Source organism: Stegostoma tigrinum, chromosome 39, assembly GCF_030684315.1.
Source record: "Stegostoma tigrinum isolate sSteTig4 chromosome 39, sSteTig4.hap1, whole genome shotgun sequence".
Lineage (NCBI taxonomy): Eukaryota > Metazoa > Chordata > Chondrichthyes > Orectolobiformes > Stegostomatidae > Stegostoma > Stegostoma tigrinum.
In genome coordinates this window covers 11,926,113-11,934,715 of record NC_081392.1, presented here as the reverse complement: position 1 = coordinate 11,934,715, position 8,603 = coordinate 11,926,113, and positions in this window count along the sequence as shown.

The following is an 8,603-nucleotide window of genomic DNA, read 5'->3' as shown; positions in this document are numbered from 1 at the left end:
TTAGAGCAGTGGCCCAGAGCTCGCAATACTTGACCAAAAGATATCCACTTTGGTTAGGAATGGTGCCCCATATGAGCTCCAAGATGGAAGGTGGGTGTAAGTGGTCATCAAATGTATCATCACTATCACCAGAGAATCATTCAGACATCATCAGAACTGCCGATGCTGGAGTCAGAGATAACACAGTGTAGAGCTGGATGAACACAGCAGGCCAGGCAGCACCAGAGGAGCAGGAAGGCTGATGTGTCAGGCCTAGACCCTTCTTCTGAAAATCATTCACTGCATTGGGGAGGCGATGGCCTAGTGGCATTATTGCTCGATTGTTAGTCCAGAGACCAGATAATCTCAGACATGACTGCCAGACTACTCAGACCCCCTTGGCATCAGGGTAGCCCACAAACCCACCAACACACTAAAACAGCAGCTAATGAACTTAAAAGACCCGACACAGACAACAAGCAAAACGAACATCATTCACAAAACACCTTGCAAGAACTGTGACAAACACTACATTGGACAAACTGGCAGAAAGCTAGCCACCAGGATACATGAACATCAACTAGCCACAAAACGACATGACCCACTATCACTCGTATCCTTACATACAGATGAGGAAGGACACCGCTTTGATTGGGACAACACATTCATCCTAGGACAAGCCAAACAGAGACACACACAAGAATTCCTAGAAGCATGGTATTCCAACCGGAACTCCATCAACAAACACATTGATTTGGAGCCAATCTACCACCCTCAGAGAAAAAAGAACAGGAAATAACAACACCAAGCACAGGAAATGACATCACCAACCCAAGGAAACCTAAACACATAAATAGAAAGCGGGACATAACACCAGCGCTTCACCAGAGGCTCACTGATGATGTTACCTAGAATGGTGACGAAACGTCTGAAAATGAACCTTCCGGCTCAGCGAGCAAACTTACATCCAGAACCTCAACCTGAGCTACGAATCTTCTCAAAACTCGCTAGACCAGATAATGTCTGGGGACCAGGATTCAAATCCAAACCATGACAGATGGTGGAATTTGATTTCAATAATTTTTTAAAAATCTTGTATTAAGAATCTAACACCAACCATGAATCCGTTGTCAATTGTTGGGGAAAAACTAATCTGATTCACTAATGTCCTTTAGGGAAGGAAACTGCTATCCTTACCTGGTCTGGCCTACAAGTGACTCCAGACCCAAAGCAATGTGGCTGACCCCTACCCGCCTTCTGGGATCGGCATTTAATATCAGCCTAGCCAAAAACACCCACATTAGGTGAATGAATAAAGAGAAAAAAACTCTGTGAAAGTGGATTGAAGTCTATTTATGTTTCTATGATTTCATCTGAAATATTACATGTCCAGATGATCCCTGATCCAGGTGAATGTTCCAGTACCAGACAGAGGGAGCATTTCACCATTTCCAGTTAAACCTTAGTTCCTTCTGACCTCTCTGGTGAATTCTGGGGATCCCATAGCAGTGTCCGAGGAAGAGCAGGTTCTCCCTGGCCAATCCTCCCAATAGCAGAAAGAAATCTTTCAAATAAAAGCTGGAGGAACAGCAGATGCTGTAAATCAGGAACAAAAACAAAGTTGCTGGAAAGGCTCACAGGCCTGGCAGCATCTGTGAAGGAAAAAAACAGTTAACATTTCGGGTCCAGTGACCCTTCCGCAGAACCTCTGTTCCTTTGTTCAGAAGAAGGGTCACCGGACCCGAGACATTAACGCTGATTTCTCTCCACAGATGCTGCCAGAGCTGCTGAGCTTCTCCAGGAATTTTTGTTTCTGATATACAGCATCCTCAGTTCTTTCAGTTTTCTGAAATTTGCTTGTTTTCTTCATATGCTATTGTACAGAGCCGAACTGCTTCCGTGACTATCTGTATAGATATAAAGATACTTTTGAACAAAGAAAAGGTGACAGGAACGCTGGCTGGAATAGCATTTATCACCCATCCCTAGTGATGATCAGATGCTTTCTCAAGCTGCAACAATCCACATGGTGTCAGAATAACCCCACCCTGTGCGGGGAGGACTGACCCACCAACTCCAATGTCCTCGACCAGGCCAACAACCCCAGCATCAAGGCACTGACCCCCTCCCCCTTGACCGGCTGCGATGGCCTGTCTACATAGTCTGTGTGTTCAACGTGACAGCCAGCTGCCCCACCCCCAGCTCAGAAAAGGCAGGCCAGCCCCGGGGGGGAGGAGACAGAGCAAGCGTTTCAGTGATTCCCCCTCAAGGCCTCACTGGGGAAGTATGACATTCCCACAGATGCCTGGGAATCACCGCCTCCAGGACTGTCCAAAGTGGACGAGGAGGAGCATCCGGGAAGGCATCGAGCTCCTGGAGACTCACCGTCGGGAAAAAAGCGGAAGGTGGGAGGAAAGCAGGGAAAGGGGCGGTGCTGCCACGCCAACGCCCCACCCACCCCCTTCCCGTGCCCACCTTCTGCCCCCAGGTGTAACAGAGCCTGCGGTAGCCCCAACAGTCTGTACGGCCACCCTGAGAGGGGTAGGGAGTCATCTTCATCTGCGAGGGACTGTCGATGATGATGGTGGTGGGACGAATGGCCTGAATCTTTGCTGTATGACTCTACAGTCTTACCAGACCATAGGGTTGCTCTCTCATTAGAGAGCGATGACCAACGGTGTATTAACCTGAGGGTCACCGCACCACAGACAAGGGGAGAGGTTTGGAAGGAGAATCTTTCATAGCAATCTGTGGTGAGCTAGAAGTCATGGGTTTTGAAGGTGCTGTCAAAGGAGCCTTAGAGAGTTAACGCAGGGAACCATAGCGCTGTTACTGAGCAGTGGTGTTGGACGCACTGAATATTTAACCTTAAAACAATGGATTCAGTTATGCTTTTCTCCAAAAGTGGAAGCATTCTCTCTCTTACAACAATGCTAAATATTCATGCAATCTTAATACAACTGATGTTCTGTTAAGCATTTAGTCTGGAAGGAGCAAAGGGGATTTAAGAATGACATAAAGCAGAGTCTGGAGCCAATGTAAATGCACTGCCTCACAGACTGTCTGAAGAAGTATTAGGACGTAAACTGAGAGTACAGCTATGTGCTTTCTTCCTTCCAGCTGATTGAGCTCTGCTCTCAGTAAACACCATGAATGAATCATGACATGAGCATCACTCAAGACTCTGCATTCCCGACGCCTCGTTGGTGGGTATTTTGGGTTGTGTCAATGAACTATTAATGAGACTGAATGTGACGCAGACAGCGATTCTGTGACTAGAATTATATTTTAATGGCCGCGAGTTTACAATTGCGATTGTAGTGTATAGTGAGTAAAATATTTCTGCGGTTTGCAGTGTCTGTCTTCTGCAGAATGCTGTTCCACTTCTGAAAGATTTTCATCTGAAATTTCTGTTTCTGACACACGTGGCAACAAAATTAGATTTACTTCACCTTCGAAAATTAATTTTTCCCTGTCTTGGAGGACGGGCACTGGGGTTGCTCTGCCTTGGAGTGTTAACCCATGCATGATGCTCACCTTCCAATCCAGCTCCTGATTTCAGTCGCTCTGAGACAGGGAGTGTGAAAGGACATCTTTTATGAGCTTGCCAATGGAAGAAGTAAAACCCAAAGAGAAACCACTCAAAACAGATATCTAGTCGTTATCATACTGCTCTTTGTGGGAGCTTGCGGAGCACAAATTGGCCATTCAGCCCATCCAGTCCACACTCCGAAGGGCATCCCACCCAGACCCACCCCATCCCATCCCTGGATCCCTGCATTTCCCATAGCTAACCCATTTAGCCTGCACATCCCTGGACACTATGGGTAATTTAGCACGGCCAACCCACCCAAACCTGCACATCCGTAGGCACTATGGGACAAATTAGCATAGCCACCCCACCCTAACCTGCACATCCCTGGACACTATGCATAATTTAGCACGGCCAACCCACCCTAACCTGCACATCCCTGGGCACTATGGGGTAATTTAGCACAGCCAATCCACCCTAACCTGCACATCCCTGGGCACTATGGGTAATTTAGCACGGCCAATCCACCCTAACCTGCACATCCCTGGGCACTATGGGTAATTTAGCATGGCCAACCCACCCTAACCTGATAATCCCTGGCACTATGGGGTAATTTAGCACGGCCAACCCACCCTAACCTGATAATCCCTGGCACTATGGGGTAATTTAGCACGGCCAACCCACCCTAACCTGATAATCCCTGGCACTATGGGTAATTTAGCATGGCCAACCCACCCTAACCTGATAATCCCTGGCACTATGGGGTAATTTAGCACGGCCAACCCACCCTAACCTGCACATCCCTGGGCACTATGGGTAATTTAGCACAGCCAATCCACCCTAACCTGATAATCCCTGGCACTATGGGTAATTTAGCATGGCCAACCCACCCTAACCTGCACAACTTTGGACTGTGGGAGGAAATCGGAGCACCCAGAGGAAACCCACGCGGACACAAGGAAAATGTGAAAATTCCACACTGACACTTGCCCAAGGGTGGGTTTGAACCTGAGTGCCTGGTGCTATGGGGGTAGCGGGTGCTAACAGGCAGTAGCAGTATTTAAGTTAGCTTTCACTAATTAGCAGCAAAACCCCGAGTAGGGAGTTTCCCATCAGTCTTAGAAGCCAGTGCCACTTAGGTCTCATTTATTGTTCTCAGCTTACTATCAAGGATTATTGACTCTGGTCAAAGTTCCAACACTGATATACTTCATGCTCAACTGTATAGGTGATGCCTCATCAGAAGTTTGGCAAAATTGTTATTGGTTTAACACAATGTATGCAACAGATTAACTAAGATCTTATCAATGTTGTTCAAAATGTTTCTGCTGTTGTGTTATCAGCTTGTTCATAAATAAATGTAATTACTGGATTTAGCCTGAATACAATGGTCTGTGATAGACTGCCTTGCAAAGTGAACACAAGAATGGAACAGGCAGTCCCACGCAATGGGAAGAGAATAATTCTAAGTGCCATGGCACGCTATCTCTGCACCCAGTTGAAAGCTTCGATTCAAAAGTTACAAACATGTTCTAAAAGGAACTACCTTCTTGTTGGAACAATGACTGAAGTGAATTGGCAGAAAGCCAAAATGTAATGCAAGTGGTCACCCAAAGCTCAGAGACCTCCCTACACTTCATTCAAAGAATGGTTGGTGACTAAGCAATAGTAAATAAAGCACTCGATCTGTCTTTCTGTTTGACCAAGACTCTGGGAAGAATGCCATTCATGTCCATATGACATCTGATCCTGCCTTTGTTGTAGTGGGCAGATTATTTAAAGCCAATAAGGGTGATACAAACATCAGGAACGCCTGATTCACAGTTTACCTCCTGAGGATGTTGGGTGGGACAAATACATAAATATGAGCACTTTCTTAAAGGGGACAGCCTCTATAGTAATGGACCAGTCCACTTGAATTTCAGAGCTGGTTTGCAGAAGAATAGAGAGCCTGTTGTTGGGAAAAAGAGAGGACATTGTAGTCATGTGAGGAAAGGGGTAAGCAGACTATCCTTAAGTATTTTTGAACCTGCTTACATTCTTTTCTGCCATGTTGGCATCACTGGCATTGATTGCCCTACTTTCATTGCCCCGTGAGCAGGTGATGATGACCCACATTCCTGAACAGCAGTCGAGATGCCCACAGTGCCGTTGAGGGAGTTTTGAGATTATGACTGAGGGACAGTGAAGTATTTCTGAGTTAGGATGGAGAGTGACTTGGTCGGGGTCTGACTGGGGGGTGGTGTCCCCATGCATCTGCTGCCTTTGTCCTTCCAGAGGGTCATGGGCTTGGAGATTGCCTTTGAAGGAGGCTTGAGGAAATGTCATAATCTAGGCAAGAGCCTGAAGAAGGGTCTCGACCTGAAATGTCAACTTTCATACTCCTCTGATGCTGCCTGGCCTGCTGTGTTCCTCCAGTTCCACACTGTGTTATCTCTGACTCCAGCAGTTCTAACTATCTCTGGATAATCTTTCTGGTGCCCTTGCACAATAAGTATTCTTCAAGCAAGAGCTGATCTGGTCATTATGACGTTACTGTTTGTAGAGATATAGAATGCCAGCCATGCAGAAAGAGGCCTTTTAGCCCATTGAGTCTATATCACCCCTCTGAAGATCATTCCCCCCCAACCCAACTCATCCCTATGACCGCACATGGGATTTTTCCTGTGGTTAATCCACCTAGTCTGCATACCTTTGGACTGTGGGAGGAAACTTGTGCAAAAACACACAGACAGTCGCCCGAGGCTGGAATCGAAGCTGGGTCCCTGATGTTGTGAGGCAGCAGTGCTAATCACTGAGCCATCATGTTTATGGCAACTTTCTGTGCGTGATTGGTCTCCAGGTCTCCCACATTAGAACATTGGGTGCACTTTAAGTGTTCTTTGACCATAATATACATTTATAGGCCGTGAAAGGTGCTATGTAAATGCCAACTTGCTGTGTTATAGGAATCCAGTGTTACTTTACATGTAGCTGTGCTTCCCCAGTTCACAGGAGAACATTAACTGTTGCTATGACTGTATGACATATGGAAAGCAGTAATGGCAGAACATTCACAATTCTCAAGCGTTAGGGAAGGACCCATCTCCAACAATACAAAACCATCTCCTCCAATACTCAGTGGCATTACCCTCACTGAATTCCCCATCAATGGGGCTTATAATCCACCAGAAACTGAAATGAAGAAACAAAAGCAGCCCAGGAATTCTGAAGGGAATAACTCATCACCTCATTCCCCAAAGCCTGTCTGCTATTTCCTAGGTCAGGAATGTGATGGAATAATCTGGGTCTAGGCCCGAAACATCACCTCTCCTGCTCCACTGATGCTGCTTGGCCTGCTGTGTTCATCCAGCTCCATACCTTGTTATCTCATAATCTCCATTTGTCTGGATGGGTGCAGCTCTGACACTCAAGGAGCTCGACACCATCTAGGCCTAACCAACCTGCTTCTTCAGCTCCCCATCCACCTCCTTCAACATCCACTCCCTCCATCACCGACATACAATAGCAGCAGTGTGTACCTTCCACAGGGCACACTGTAGCAATCCTCAAGCCTCCTTTGAAAGCAACCGTGAGCCTTAGAAGCACAAGGGCAGCAGATACATGGGGGTCACCACCCCATTGCAAATTCCCCTCCAACCTTCCACTTCAAAGACAGGTGTGCCACTGACTGAGACAGCAAATTTGAAGGAACACAGCCTCATAGTCGCTCACTGATTCCACCCTGGCCCAGCGCAACTCTAAACCTGAGTGATCACCTTTGTCAAAATCAACAAAATTAGTGGGAAAGCATCAGTTGATTTTGGGTACTTTACAGCTTTGTGTGACACTGTCCTTTATCTAAATGTTGATAAGATAGACACCCATTTCCAGCCAAAAGCGGAACCACAGCATGCAAGGGATGATGGCTATGCTGATATTGCAGAAACACACACAGCTAAAAATATAGATTCCGACTCCAACAGGGCTGATCAACAAGGCTCGAATAAAAATAGTTTAGGACAGCAGTCTGTTTAAATCATTTTTTTTTCACTGCGTGGCATTTAATCTTCCCATATACCTTTCTGTATGCCAGCCTAAGAATAGTGTCTGACAGTATCGATCAAAGAGCAGCCTCAGAGATGTGTTATGCATGTTCAATTGCTGCAGCTCCCACTTGTCACTAAACCCTTCAAGAGAAGTGTTGAGGCTGCAGGATGCCACTGACTGCAACCAGCTTTCACAGTGATTCATGACGCCGAACTTAAACAGCTGGGAGCGTCACACACACACACACACACACACACACACACACACACACACACACACACACACACACACACACACACACACACACACACACACACACAGTGTGACTGCAGTAGGTTTTTAAGCAGGAATTCTTTTCTCCCACATCCAAAATGGAGTCCCACTATCCTGTCAACAGTCCCTATGGGGGACCGGCCATGAAACAATTGGGAAAATGCCATGCTGACAACAACAACGGCCCCTTTAAGATGTGCCAACGTGCGTGGCCTTAAAGGGACCATACATTGGGTCACGCACAGAAAAAGGGAAATTAGAGGGAACATTAGCTGCCACCCGTTCCCCTGCTCCAGATCTGTGAGACTGGGAAAGTCAAACATTCACTTTGTGACTGCGGTAATGTGTCTGATTTTTGCAGTGACTATAATGAGGTCAGCCAGGGGCAACCTCATGGAATCTGAGTTCCCTGACTGAGACTGTTAATCTGGTCCAATCAGGGACCCCTGACTGACAGGTATAAACAGGAGTGTCAGGGGTTGTGTTCACTCTAAGATCTGGCTGTGAGGGAGCTGGATCAGTCTCAAGGGCTCCCCTTGTACAAATAAAGGTTAACTTAGTGATGGGATACTGGCCTCTGTGGAATTATTCCAATTTTCACTGGTGTGTTGTTGGGGAGGGTGCAGTTAGCTTCAGGACTTCTAACAAAGAGTGGAGAAAATGGACAGGTTGTGGAGATGAGAACAAAAATACATCAATTTGACCATTTGTAGTTATCTGTCTGTTGCTGTATGTGAGTAAGTGTAATTGCATGTGTCTGTGTGTAGGAGTGTATCTGTGTGTGAGTGCG